General features: G+C 40.8%; 1 protein-coding gene across 4 annotated transcripts in view; it reads right to left on the bottom strand.

The window, feature by feature from the left end:
• Positions 1–10,142, bottom strand: part of IP6K1 (inositol hexakisphosphate kinase 1) — a 293,451-nt gene extending 283,309 nt beyond the window's left edge. For 2 of the 4 annotated variants that reach the window (XM_085625033.1, XM_085625031.1), the window contains exon 1: positions 10,010–10,142. The gene's annotated coding sequence lies outside the window, so the exon portion shown is untranslated. The remainder of the gene's footprint in view (positions 1–10,009) is intronic. The other 2 variants (XM_085625034.1, XM_085625032.1) reach the window with 1 other exon arrangement.
• Positions 10,143–14,591: the final 4,449 nt, after the last annotated feature.

Raw genomic sequence — 14,591 nt, 5'->3', positions numbered from 1 at the left:
GGCAGCCATTTCAGGGCTTGGTCCCGTGTTCGGAGTTTGTTTTTAAAAAAGAGGTATAAAGCAGCAGGTTAGGGGTACCCTGACATCCTGGCCGTAATGGGACTTGAGGGAGTTGGTGGTCCATGAAGAGTTGTGCACAGGGCAAACACTGTGTGCAGCAAGCGCATACCAACCAGTGACTGCCCACATGAGGTTGTTTATCCACAAGATGTTTAGTTCTGGGTGAAGGCTATATACAGGAAAAGCTTGGTTCACCTAAGGTGGTTTGTATGTCTGAAGGGTATTTTATGCTTTTCAATATTCTGTATCATTCAGTATTTACTTTAATATCTGAAATTGTGTACTTGTTTATTCAGTAATTTGAACAGCAGTACGCTGGATGATGTCAGTGATTTCATCAGCTAACCCTTGTGCCCAACCCCCAGCTGTGCACGGCTTTTAGCAATGCGCAGCGGGGGGGGGGGGGGGGGCTGCTGGGTCTGAGCCAATCATCCTGCAGGCAGCCAACCAACCCCACAAGGCACTCTCAGTGCCCGACGCAGTTTGGCAGCAACTACTACTTCACTGAAAAAAAGAATTTTTAATTTGACACAAGAGGCGGTCCCTCTGAGATCTAATCACAATGGCCCAAGGGGGAGGACTTCTGGAGCGACACACTGTCTTCCAGGAAATTAGGGAAACAGCGATATGTCCGTCATCCTGGACAGGATCAATAATAAGTCCAATCTATAAGCAGGGCAAAAAGGAGTAATCCAAGTAATCGACTTATCGCCCTAATTGACACGGAGGCAAAGTACTATGCGGGACTCCTCCTGGAGGAACTAACATCCTGGGCAACGTTAAAATACATCATCCCAGTAAACCAAACCGGATTCTGCAGAGGTCAGGGCACAATAACTAATATGGCGCCAACTCTACTAATTGACGCGGTCAAGACAGCCAAGAGCTCGCTATTTCTATGCTTCATAGATTACAGCGCAGCGTTTGACCATGTAGACCGCAGCAAACTCGGGCAGAAACTGGTAAAATGGGGGATAACCGGGCCACTTTTTGAAACAGCCGATACTACTGCATACCAACACTTGGGTCAAAATCAAACTGGGATCTGGAACGCACCTTTCAAGGCAAATCAACACCATCAAATGTCTAAAACAGGGGTGCGTTCTAGCCCCCATGCTGTTTAACCTTTTTCTTGCAGACCTTCCTGGGGAACTGGACAAAACGATACAGGACAAAGGTGGTGAGATGCACTCCTGTGTAATCCAATTTTATTTTTCGTTTTTCATGTTTTTATTTCTTCATTTCGCCTTGTGAAGGCGTTCATGCTTGTTAGCGCTCCGCCCAATTGCGCTGAAATAATAAAGCCGAACATGAAGGAGCCACATGGTTCCCTTCCAAGCTGCACTGCCTAACGAATCCAATGAATTCAAATGTATATTTCACTCCTTAGTTATCCATATTTCACTTCCTTTTTATTCTTCTTTTTCACCCTTAATTTATTCAATCCATTTTACTCATTTTCTTCACCATTCAGGATTTTTTACAAAATACACAGGATCATCGGATGTTCCACACGCCGCGATTTATTAAAAATACCCAATGCATTTCGGGACAACCCTTCGTTAGGGGTATCTAGAAAAAATCATTTAAAACAACCGTCAGTCCATTATCGCTTGTGATACATGAACTCAAAATAATTCATTATAAATTCAAATTACATAAACAGTAATTAATTACACATTTCAATGAAATTGCATCCTTAATTGGAACTTAAACTATGATCTGGTCACCCCATTGCTACCTGCGCTCTGCATATGTCAGCATATGTGTGCAGAGTTGCTTTACAACTCGTAACCCTGTATTCAACTCCAAAACCCTCATTTTATCTTAATGCCAAAAAACACTAACACTCTTGGAATACGCTCGTGCCCCCGCGCTTATCGATATCTAATGTTGTTATTTCACTAACTTCCCAACAACTTCCACAATGCGCTTACCTTGGCATGTGCTTTTTTAGCTTTTAAAAGCTTAGTTCGGGGTCATATCTTGTCAGTCTTTTGCAGTTTTTTCTTCTCCCTTTTTTTTTTTTAAACACCCATACTTCCCCTCAGGTGATCTGTCACATGTCTTAATGCTCAAACTGGACAAAACCAAATCGCATGCCCCACGGTTGGGAAGACATTTCGCTATCAAATCTCCTACATACAGACGATTTGGTCTTAATAAGTCGGTCCCCAATCGGACTCCAACACCTCCTGGACACCACCAATAAATTCTCAATAAACAAATGCATTAAAGATCAACTTAAACAAATCAAAAGTTATGTCAGTGAATTATAATAAAACAAAGAAACTTACATGGTTCCTGGATGAACAGAGGCTAGATCGTGTAACCAACTATAAATACCTTGGTGTATTATTAGACAGCAGAGGTTTGTTTAAACCTCAACTAGAGGCAATCTGTCGGAAGGGCACAACATTCTACTTCTCGATGAAGCCCCTGAAGAAAGTTCTCCCCGATCGATCACTGGATCCCCTTCTACAGGTGATCAGAGCATGTCTACAGCCAATGCTCACATACGGTAGTGAACCCATGCAAGGGAAAGACGCGACTGCTTTAGATAAAATAATCACTAGGGCATACAGGGCAATCTTCCATCTGCCGAACTATGTGTCGCCTGCCCAAATCCGCCTCGAATTTGGTCCCAAGAGACAAACGGCTGGAGAGAAGAGGCGCCTACATAAAAAGCTGGCGCAAAATCCGAGGCGCGGAGCAAAGATCTCTAAACGCCCACCTTTGGACCGAACTGTCTACTCAAGAGAACTCAACCGGCAAGAAGTATCTACTAGAATCACTGGAATACCTGGAATTAACAAACCTCTGGGAGTCATCCACAGACAACAAAAGCTTCAAAAGGGTGGTAACAAAAGTAACTAAAATTATATCATCCATAGAAGATAAAGAGATTTTGGCCAAGAGGGCTCATGGATGGACAGTGCTGAAAGATTATAAAGCTCTAAAGCCACAAGAATACCTGAAAACGGGTCTAACATGGAAGACCAAAGATACATTTCTGAACCTGCACTTCGGCATCCTACCAATACTACCTCACCTGGCACCTTGGAAAAGGGGAGCAGAAGAACATCTTTGCCTTCTTTGTAGAACAGGGAAAGAGGACCTAATACATATAATCTGCATCTGCCCAAACCTGATGGATATAAGGCGTGCCTTACTCCGAGTATTATGGAACCAAAAGGGCATAACAAGCTGCAGGCAGGCTGTGATGTTGTGCTTTAAACCTGAAGAGATCCAGCTAAACTGCAGATTAACAAAGTACTTCGACATATTGGCCAGAAGACTTAAGAGCGAGCCATATGGAACATTGAAGAACAGAAAGCAACAGCATTTTAATCAAATAAAGGGACAGTCAGTTAAAGAACTTGGTAAGCCATACCACGTACTAGCACACTGAGGGACATTTACTTTACCAATCTAGAAAAGGACTACACAGATAATGCAACTGAGACTGATACGATCTTATAGAGTGTAAAACACTTTTTTCCTTTTTACTCTAACATATGTTCAAAACAAGGTTTAAATGATTTTTAATGACGAAAGTTTTAACATAGTGAGTTTTAAATAACTGTAAATGTAAATGTGCTTGTACTTATATAGCGCACAGCTACCCCGGTTCGGGGTTTACCGGCGCTGTACTCATACCGCTAGGGAACCCTTCCTGGCTTTTTCCCTGTGAAACGTCCACTCCTGGGCATCCCCAGGGTGAAGCCAGGCATCCCAGCGCTGTTGGGGCCGTTGTGGAGATTAAGCAAGCTATTGCCCAGAGTTGCAGCGTGGGACCCATGATTAGAATAGGCACTGAGGCGAGAATATCCGGTCCGCGGAATTTATAGCCCGAGACCCTGCCGCGACGGGAATCGAACCCTGGTCCCGGACCAGTGCTCTACATCGAGGTCTGCCGCTCTAACCATTGAGCCACACTTCTCCACTGCAATAAAGTTATTCTTATACTTACTAAGCATTTCCCAGCCAGCAATACATACAGTGTCAGTCATAACACAATCAAGAGCTTTTAATGTAGTGATTAGCTTGCAAAGAGGTATTGTTTGCTTTACACAGCAAAACATGTTAAGACTATTTTTCCCTGTATTTTTATTTTAAAAAACAGCATCTCTTCCAGCACGTATAAAGAATTAGTAACAGTTAAATTGTACCTATTTGCCAAGAAAGCAGATTATGGGGCAATTACATTTAAATTATATAAATATGTAAATAATAAGGTATTTAACATGGACAGCAGACCAGCATATTTGGATTTTGTCACAGAATTTTGTAAGAAGACCTCTTAACCAGTTTCATATAGGACACTTTCATACTTTTGAGATTAGTGATGCATGCCATTGTCTCTCGAGCTAACAAGTAAGGCTATCCAGTTATGGTGTTAGAATTGAAACATTGGCACGTGTATCAATACATAGGTCCTGGTTTAAAGAGAAACAAAGATTCAACAGAGAACCATACTTCGAGATTTAGAAGGAACAGATTAAGATCACTTTACAAATTATTCAAATCTGCTTAATCTGAATATGGGACTTAAACTGATCTGACTTCGGTTTGTGTGGGATTGCGGCATTCAGGCTTAGAGAAAATCGCCAGTGCATTTGGCTGAAAGAAGTGCCTTACCTGTAAAAACATATGAAAGTCTGATCTAATGTGGAATTCTGTTCCTCTCAGAAACAATGCCTTTTATCAAGAAATTGACTCTTTCCTCACTGCCAATTCCTGTTTTTGAAGGAGGAGTGCTAAGGCAATATTTAGTAAATTGCTACTTTTCAACAGATCCCTCATTTTTGTATACACAACTGGAATGTGGAACAGCCCTGCAAATCTCACTTTGCTATGGTTCCAATATGACCAAAAAGCTGCTGTTTATTACCCTAGTAAAATACCGATAAACAGAAGTGTATGTTTCCTGTCATCGATGTTAGAGAGCAATCAAACATCAGACTGTATTGGCGTACATATTTGCATCAATTTCACGAGTAGATAAGTGGCGCATTTATGTTCATGCAAATCAAAGAAATTAGAAGTTTAACTTCCACTGTCATTGTTTCAATGTCTTGGGGGCACGGTGATCGAGTAAAAGGAAAAGCCTCTTTCACATATCAACATCTTGAGGAGATGACAGACAGACCATTAGGGCAATAAATGAAAAAAAAACATCACCAGCAGATTGTTTCTTAGCAAAAGCAATATGAAAGATATTTGTCAAACTAGCATACACCAGAAAGAAAACAATACAATGAAATCTGAAACTGGGATGGTGCATGTCCTGTAAAACAAGAATGTAATACATTATTAAGTGGTGGTTCATGTTACAGGGCCACAGAGTAGTTGCACTTTCTCAAATTAGCACAAATAGTGGACACAAATGACTGAGTGGACTATTACCCAATTCTTTATCTATTGCCTCATGCTAGCATTCAGTGACAGTGCTCTAAAGTTCACTGATGTAATTATTTTGGACCAGGTCATCCAATTTTGCTAAAACAACTAACAAATACTGCACCTGGATTTCAACTACTTATTGGCAAGGGGTCTGAAAGGGGATTCTTTAGATAAATCTTAAGGCCAAGTCTCTGGCCACAGATGAATAAAACATACCTCCACAAATATCCACCTAGTTTCCTGTGGTTAACAGAAAATTTGCTAAGGAAAACATGCCTACCTATAACCCGCAGAATCGTTAAATAAGAAATACTGATGTTCCAAGAGGAAAAAGCTAATCTATAACATTCCTTGAATTCACCACTTTCTGTTGTAATGTTATCCTCTAGCCGCCACCATCCTGAGAGGTACTAGCTGGAGAAAATGCTTCATTGTGAATTTATGCACAACAGCAGCCGGGTAGGGAAGAGAAACGATCAACTTGGCCACTTCCCAATCACATACCACCGAGAAATCAGGCTTATTTTCTCCAGCCTGAGATGAATCACGATAATGAAGGGTGCCTGTTTGGTGCAGGGTGACCACAGCAGGGTGAGTTAGGCATCTGCTATAACAGTTTATTTCTCTCCATGAAATCACAAAATTAAAGAGAAGGTCAAGGTTGTGGCACTGACAGTCTTGGAAGTGCCACAGAACCAGTTCCTTTTCATACCGACTATAAATGTAAGGTCCTTTTCCTCTGTATGAACACAGCTTCAATAGGGCTCAACACCCAAGGAAATCCTGCTGGTCAAACGTAGCTATCTATGTACATTCATACCACAAATTTTCCAACTCATGACGGCAGCAATGAGCAAAGAATCGAAACAAGTATATAAAGGAAGCATGTAAAGGAGAATAAATAATTAATCACAGATTTTATTTTTGGACAGATATAGCTGTCCCAAACGCCTTGGCTAAACATGCGAAATGACACTCAATAGAAACTGGTCTTGTCAACCGCATCTATGTTTTTTGTGTCAAGCTGCACCATATCTCTCTAACACCTCAATGTAAAACATACAACATTGGAAAAGTATGCTGACAATGATTTCCGGCAATAATGTTACTCTAACCAGAAGTAATTAATTGGTAAAAAAAAAGTGCAGGGTCTAAGCTGAACTTCACAGCCCAACACTGTGTATGCTAAGGTTGCTCAATATCAAGGGTGCCTACTTTTAATACAATCTCATGCCTTGCTCTTTCCCCAAAGTAAACTTATATTTCTCTCTGTTCCCTATGTTTCACTTCATCACTTTTCTGCATACTTTTCTATTGCTCTGGTCACAATTTGATGATGAAAAATTTTAAATTAATGTCCGTACCCTCCAGCTGGAAAAACTAAGTATTGTTAGTTACGCAAAGCTTTGACTATGCACCTCATGTGCAGATCACATGCATACAGCTACGAGGGAAGAGGACCGGGAAGTACAGTTGCACATATCCAGGCACTGTTCATTATCTCACAGGAAAACTGTTCTCCTATGGTAAAAATTAATCTATAGCAGGACACCAAATTTATTTCATCGTATAACAATTGGGCAGTATAGTACAGAATCTGGTTAAAAAAACAAATCACGTTTTGGGAAAATGTTAATCCTTTTAAGTTCTTCTTTCTTGCAAAAAAACATCTAACTGTCCTTCTAAGTCACAGTAGTCAGTCTAATATTTCTTTACACAACTGAGCGGTCGAGTGGATGGAAAAAGCCTTTCTTTAAAATGAATTAAAAAAAGCTTGGTCTGATCGATTTAAAATAGGGAAGATCACACTGTATACCTGGGGAACACCTTTAGACTTTACAGGACATTACTACCAACTGGTGATTTGTTCTTCTAATGTTAAAAAACGCAAAAAACAATACAGCTTTTGACAAATTCTATTCACGAATACAGAGGTAGCAATATTGTTTACGAAGGATGCCTACATACAGTACACAAGTAAAGCTTGGGTTGTATAGGTGAAATCTATGAAAATATTGACGCAGGAAACTACTACAATGGAAATGTAATATTCTTTAGGTCTGGTAAATTGGGCGGACAAAAAACTATCGTAATGCATTTATATATTTGCCTTAAAATATTCCTTGACAGCTTGATCAAGCACAAGTATTTTGATAGTGTAATTAGCCAAGATATGCATCATTAAACTTGCATTCTCAGCTGCACTAGGATGTGTAGGAAGACTACCCTGCTGTGCCAATTGCTGAAATAAAAACATCCTGCACTAAATTATGAAAGCAAAAGTTTCAGAAGAGCAATGTACTAATGTATCAAGCGTCTTACACTTACCCAAACAAGCTGGGTAAGCACACAGTGTTTAAGCAAAGCAAGCAAATCTACTGAAATAAATGCTGCTGCGATTTCCAAATTTGTTGGGTGATGAACTGCAGCCAATGAATAGTATCCCAGGGTCAGTACAAGCTCTCAAATAAGATTTGAGTAGATCAAATAGAAAATAAAAGTAATGTGTACATGCCTATGTTACTATGGATGAGGAAGGGCCCCACGGGTTTTGTAAATCTCCAGAAGTTCCTAGACAAGATCCCAGGCCAGGCACCCACCTCTACGTTGCTTTATATATAAGCTGTATTTTTTTTCTTTTCCAATCTGCATTTTCTGTCAGTCTAAAAATGGAAGAATGTCCTTCCCATATCTCATCTCTACCGGAATAACAACCGGGGGGGGGGGGGGGTGTTATGGATGCCCACTTAAAAAGTAAACTAATCACTAAAGTCCAACTGAAGTCTTTTCATTTCACTGCTATGCAAAACTGCTCCTCAAAGTTGAAACTACGCAATAAACTATATAAACTGTAAATGCTCATTTTTAATGCACATACACAGGTTCTATAAGGCATACTAACGAGTCTGATTTAATTAGAGGGTTTGGTCGAAACTGACTTATCACATTCAAATAATGTTTGTGTGTGGGTTACATTCAGTTCCAAATTACCCTGCCATGATTATATGACTTGATAATGATAATGAATTTCTTGTCTGAATACTTTACAGGGTAGCCAGGAACAATTTTAATAGTTCAAGGAGATCTGAAGTAGATGAAGTAAGATGTATTCTAATGTTCATAGGAGCAAGTGTATCCATTTCACTGAACTCTTAGGGAAAAATTTGCCAAGATCGAATGCAAACAAATCGTTGAAGATTGGGCTTTTTTTTAAGCAGAGTTCGGTTGTCTGTTACTTTTCCAGCACAAGAGACTGCCTAATCCGTGTCTTTTTTTACACGCCTGTTGAACCCATCTCTTCTGCTAAAGTCTGCCCCATTTTTTGAAAATGTTCACTTGCCTGCAACAGTCCAGAGCATACATTTTCCTTTAACACAGCTCCCAAACTGTCAGTTCTAATGGAGACCCTCCGATAAGGTTAATGTAACTTGAGGTTTAGATTTAAAATTAAGTTAAGTAAATAAAGGTTTCGGAATGCCAGGCCATGATTTTAGCGTGATTCTTTTTTTACGTCAAACAACGGAAAAGCGAACGCTTGGCTGGCAGACAACCGTCCTTTGAGAACTACCCCATACGTGCCAATATACCCGATTCGTGCGGGAGAGTCCCGATTTTTTTAATCTAAAACAAGTTAAGGCTTTATTTTCACTGTCTCTCGCCTGAAATTGCCTCTGCTTCTCTCTCTGTACTGGGGTGAATGTATGACATTGTTCTGCATTCTGTCCATCTACAGTTCTTTTTGCATCTGCTTCAATAGGAGCAATACACTTCCAGATTTTATCTTTGAATCTCTCATCTTCTAAAATGTTGACATGAACGCTTCCCCCTCACCTCAAAGTGCTACTCTTCTCTTCAAGCTAACGGAAACTGGTGCAGGTTGCCTCTTCTGCATTGTTTTTCATCCTTGATTTAAACGGCTGGCTGTTATTTCACGTCTTGCCATGAGTATAGTGTTTACGCCTTAAAAGGGCAACTCTGCCAAAAAGATATTTAAACAGTATGAGCCCAGCCCCTCTCTATGATTCTGGCTGTTTATACTGCACTTCTAAATGTCTCAAAGCTGCCAACAAATCAGACACCAAGCTATAATCTCTACATCTTTTGCCGTGGGGTCCCTTGGCTACCCTCCCCAGTCTCCAGAACATTCGCCACCCAACCTTTCACATTAAGCCCCGTGCCTCGCTTGGATAGACCCGCTGTTTTTCACATCGCAGAGGTTCCGTCACTTGAGATGTTCGTTTCCCTTTCCCTTTGCGAGCATCCTAATCTCCAGCCTTCCAGTGTCCCCGTGTGCTCCTATCCACTCTCTCGCTGCAGCAGAACCTCCTGCGTAAGGGGGGGTCGTTCCCTGCAGAGCATTCTGCCTCCCTCTGCAGAACCTCCTGCCCCTGCAGTACCCCTCTTTCCTTCCCTGCAGCGGTTCGTTTCTCCGTCCCCTTAACAACCTCATCACACAGTTCTCTGCATAGCTTCACTGCTGCCCCTCTGGAGATTCTCTATTTCACTCGCCCTAGGGCCACGTGCCACCCGTGCACTCTCTCACCTGCAGGGCCTTCTGTCCCCGGTCCCGGAGAGCGGGGGGAGTCGCGGGTCTGCTCCCGCTCTATATAGGCTCCACTCCCCGCTCTTCCTCGGTTGTCACTAGCTCCAATGACAGGAACGCACCACGTGACTGTAAAAAACGTTTTGCATGAACGTCAGACGTAACATGTCACGTCACGTGCTGATGTCAGACACAGTTCTCTCCACAACCTAAAAGACTCGCTTTAGCTGAAGCCAGTCGTGGCGCGCACGGTGGTGGTTCGTGGACGTGAACTTCTAGTAAGGAACTAGAACGCTTATATTTAAAGCAAACACAGAATTTAGAGAGGCACCCCTGCGCGCCATGCTGCTGTAGGTTTTAGGAAAATACTGCTGCAAAGCCAGGCTGCCGGATCTGACCACAGTAATATGTGTTGGTTTTTTTTACCCAAGATTTGTTTTTTAATTCCATATATGCCCATATTTCCAAAGGAGGATATTATGTTCTGTTAGTGAAAGTAAAAGCGGGGTAATTTTTCCCCTTTGACTAATATAGAAACAGAGACACTTTGAGGTGAGAGACACCTAATATAAAGCCAATTTTGGCTTTCAAAATCGTGACTCTCCCGCCTGATTGCGGTATGTTGGCACGTATGTCATTCTCGCTTTAGTAATTACCGTTTCATTTATTATTTTAAGAACGTTTCAGGCCTACTTTTTGTGAAGTCTAGAAACAGCCTTGCTTTGGAACTAAAAGACTTTCATGATTAAGATGGAAGTAATTGGTTAGGTACCAGGCAGAATACTGTTATGTTTACATTTCTCAATCTGAAGAGAGAGTAGTCCCCTTGGTCCATGTCATTAAGGACCTTATTTCGACATAACCATGCCTCTCAACCTTTTGCAGCCGTTTAGAGGGTGGATTATCAGGATGTGGTGTCATTATTACTATACTCAATTTGGCAGAAGGTTTGTGTTTTTTTAAAAACTCAAAATGACATTATTTTATATTTCTGTTCATGTAACCAACATTTTTTGACTCAGTTTATTGAACTGAATCTGTTAAGTCATTTTGATATAACTTAAATATAGATTATGAAAACCATACATGCCAACGCATCTAAATAGTTTCATGTTGTGCTGTTGACCAATAGGCATGTATACAAATGTCAGTTTGAGTCCGGGGAGGGGTGGTGGGAGGGTGATAGAATTTCTTGTTTTTATTTTTTTTTATTTACAATGCAATGTATAAGCTAGGAACCACTGGCTATGAGACATGTATAGTTGGGAAAATCAATAAAAATTTGTTTAATAATAAATGCCAACGCATCTAATGAAGACATGACACTCATGAATTTATACGCCAAAAATGGCTTTATTTGATCTTTGCCTGCCTAAAATTGCTTCCACCTCAAAGTAAGTTTATAGGAGAAATAAGAGGTAATGAATTTCCATGTACAAAATGTGGCCACAAATCCCACAAAGACACATTTTGTGATCCAATTTTTATATTAATAGGATATTCATCAAATTCGAAATCGTAGTGGATTGCGATTCAACCTGTCTCATCAGTCTTCATAAGATAGGTCATAAATTGCAACTCCCTGCAACTGGATGCCTTCACAGTGATGATGGCCTGCTGGTGTCAGTAGACCACCATTTCTGTGATAGCATTTACATACAATAAACTTTTTTTGTACATCCGGTATGTTTTTTATAAAGGACACCAAATATGCATTAAATACGAAAAGTTTAGTTTTGGTGTTTGTTTCGTGTTGGCATTGGTTTCCTGAAGCACTGCCTACTCCCCAACAAATGTTTTGTTTACATTCACAAATAGTAAGCGGTCTCAAGGGGACCCACATGTCAATTCACCCATTTCAGGCGGGAGACTTCAGATTTTCGAAGCCAAAAATATTTTCATTTTGGCTATCTCTCGTCTGAAATTGCCTCTGTTCAATAGAAATTAAAGGGGTAATACATTTTCCTGATTATTATTTTTAAATCTCCCTCTTTCGTTTTCTAAAATATTTGCATTTATTCGTTACCTTTTGCAAATGTTACTAACCCAACCGTGTAGTCAATAAGTTTCCAGTTTTTTGCGCCATATTACAGTCACAAAATATTGCTACATTCTATAACGAATTGTCATGTGGAAGACAAGCTCTAAATACACCCCTTCCTAGTAGCGATTTTTTAAATGCATTTCTAAACTAATTTTGCAATTCAGTGACAAGTTAACAAATTGCAAAATGTGTTTAGTACATTTAAAGAGCCATTTTGCAGGCGCAAACCATGTGATTTTGTGGATCGCCGGCTTTGCACCCACACATGTACATGTGGTACCTAAATTCCCCTGATTGTTTATTTTTTTCTCCAAAATCTACCTCTTTCCTGTTTCCAAATTTTGGCATGTTTTTAAAACTCAATAAACATTGGGATATGTAATATTTAGACTAGCAAGTCGTGATTAGGTTATGGTGTTACCCAATCTATCTTTTTAATACTTCTCAAGTGACACCCGGGCTTTCATACGGGTTTCCTGTATTGGTTTCCGTGCGTCAGTAGAAATATGTATTGCTTTGAATGCTGGCTAGAAGACATTTCCTGCATTAAGCAATCTATTCAGCTCAAAGCCACCATTCTGGAGCAGGGCTGGAGCCAGAGAGGCCTGGCAATGCTGGTCTGGTTATTATTTTTGTTTGGCTCCTATGTACTGATTGGACAATTCACAAAATTCAAAATCGTAGTGGATCACAATTCAACCTGTTTCATAAGTATTCAGGAGGTATGTCACAAATTACAACTCCTACGATTGGATACCTTTACAGTGCTGATGGCTTGCTGGGCTCAGCAGACAACCATTGCTGTGATCGCATTTTATATAAAGTCAACTTTTTTAATGAATGTGGCCCATCTTTCATAAAGGAAATTGAGCCAACATTGAATAAGAAAAGTTTATTGTTTTTTGTTTGTTTCCGAGTTAGCAGTGGTTCCCTGGACTAATGCCTGCTCCCCCACAAGCATTTCTATTACATTCAAAACAGGTAGCCGTCCCAAGGGGACTAACCCCTCACCTTTTGCAAGTGTGTTATTAACCCAATTCGGGAGTCAATACATTTCCAATGTTATGTGACCAGATTATAATTGCAAAATATTGATACATTTTTTAAAAAACATTATTTTATTGTTTTTCAAACATACGTCTTATTTTTGATGCAAAATATTCACATCGTACATATTCATAGTATATGTGCTACAAGACATTTCACAGTTTTCTATGATATCCAGGACCTATATCAGACATAAATTGGCTGTTAGGGAATAAAACACTTATATATTTCCAGCTCTGTCAATCCAGCGTATTCAATGGCGGAGCCCATAGCTGGTGCATCTGCTTTATCTCTACCTAAAATCAGCTTTTTCGTCTGTGACTGCTAACATGAACAATAATCCAAACCACTCCCCAACACCCTGCACCCCCACCCCAACAGTCCTATGCATGTTTAGATATACCATAGGTACAACGTATCTAATATTTGAGGCTCTTGGAAAAACTATGCATTTTAAAACAAAACCACATCACGGTACTTGTCGCTCGGGAAATGGTCTTCTCATTACACAGTCTATTGTGTGCAGTCAGGGGTATTATACTGGTTAAATTCCACTGCTTTGAGGGCCTCTAGCATAACATCCCATTCTAGTGTTATTGGGGTTTTGCGTAAGCCTCTAAGCTCCTCTCGACGCAAGGGGGCACTCTCTGCACTGCCCCAATGGAGCAGCTCACTATGCCAGGCGTGTACAGTAGGGGGCCTCCGTGACTTCCAGCGCATAGTGATGGCACGTACCGCTAAAATGAACGCCAGGTCTACGAAACGGTATTGTACTTTATGCTTGGACACATGTTTGTGTAGGCCTAATATACATTCCTCTACGGTATTTTGTGCCTCGCGATGTGCGACCGTACTGATTATGTGCCTGACAGTATCCCAAAACCCTCGTATTCTTGGACATGCCCATATCGTGTGTAGCCGGTCTGCCCCTTCCAATAGGCATCTCGGACAGTGATGCTGCGGCTGTGGGAACATTTTGTCTAATTTATGAGGGGGTAAGATAGGCCCTGTGGAGAATCATAGTCTGAATAAATTTAAACTTTGCATTCCTTGAAACTTTTTTGGGGTGTTCTACAATACCCGCCCATTCCTTGTCCTCCAAGTCTCTCCCTATGTCCCTAGCCTATGCCGCACGCAGTGAATCCGGAGCAACCTCAGTGTGAGAGCGTATCCCTGTGTATATAGCCACTTAATAATGTGTCTGCCTCTGCCCATATAATAAAGCATTTTGACCAAGTCATGTGTGGGAGGTTCTTGTCTCTGTGGGGCTCAGTGTATCTTTATATATTGGAACAGTGCGGCATGCAATAAATATAAGTGCGCCGGAGGTCCAATTTTGTTAACAAAATTATCGTGGTCTAAGAGCGTCCCATCTCCAAACAGGTCAGCCACCGTACTGATCCCTGAATCCAGCCACGGTGTTATTCGTCGTTTAGTGAGTCAGACGTCCGTCAGTGGAATTCCCAGTAATGGGATGTTGCCTGCATAAGC

This window comes from Triturus cristatus, chromosome 9 (assembly GCF_964204655.1).
Source record: "Triturus cristatus chromosome 9, aTriCri1.1, whole genome shotgun sequence".
Classification (NCBI taxonomy): domain Eukaryota; kingdom Metazoa; phylum Chordata; class Amphibia; order Caudata; family Salamandridae; genus Triturus; species Triturus cristatus.
The sequence above is the reverse complement of the archived record's forward strand: the minus strand, read 5'-3'. Positions and strand labels throughout refer to the sequence as shown.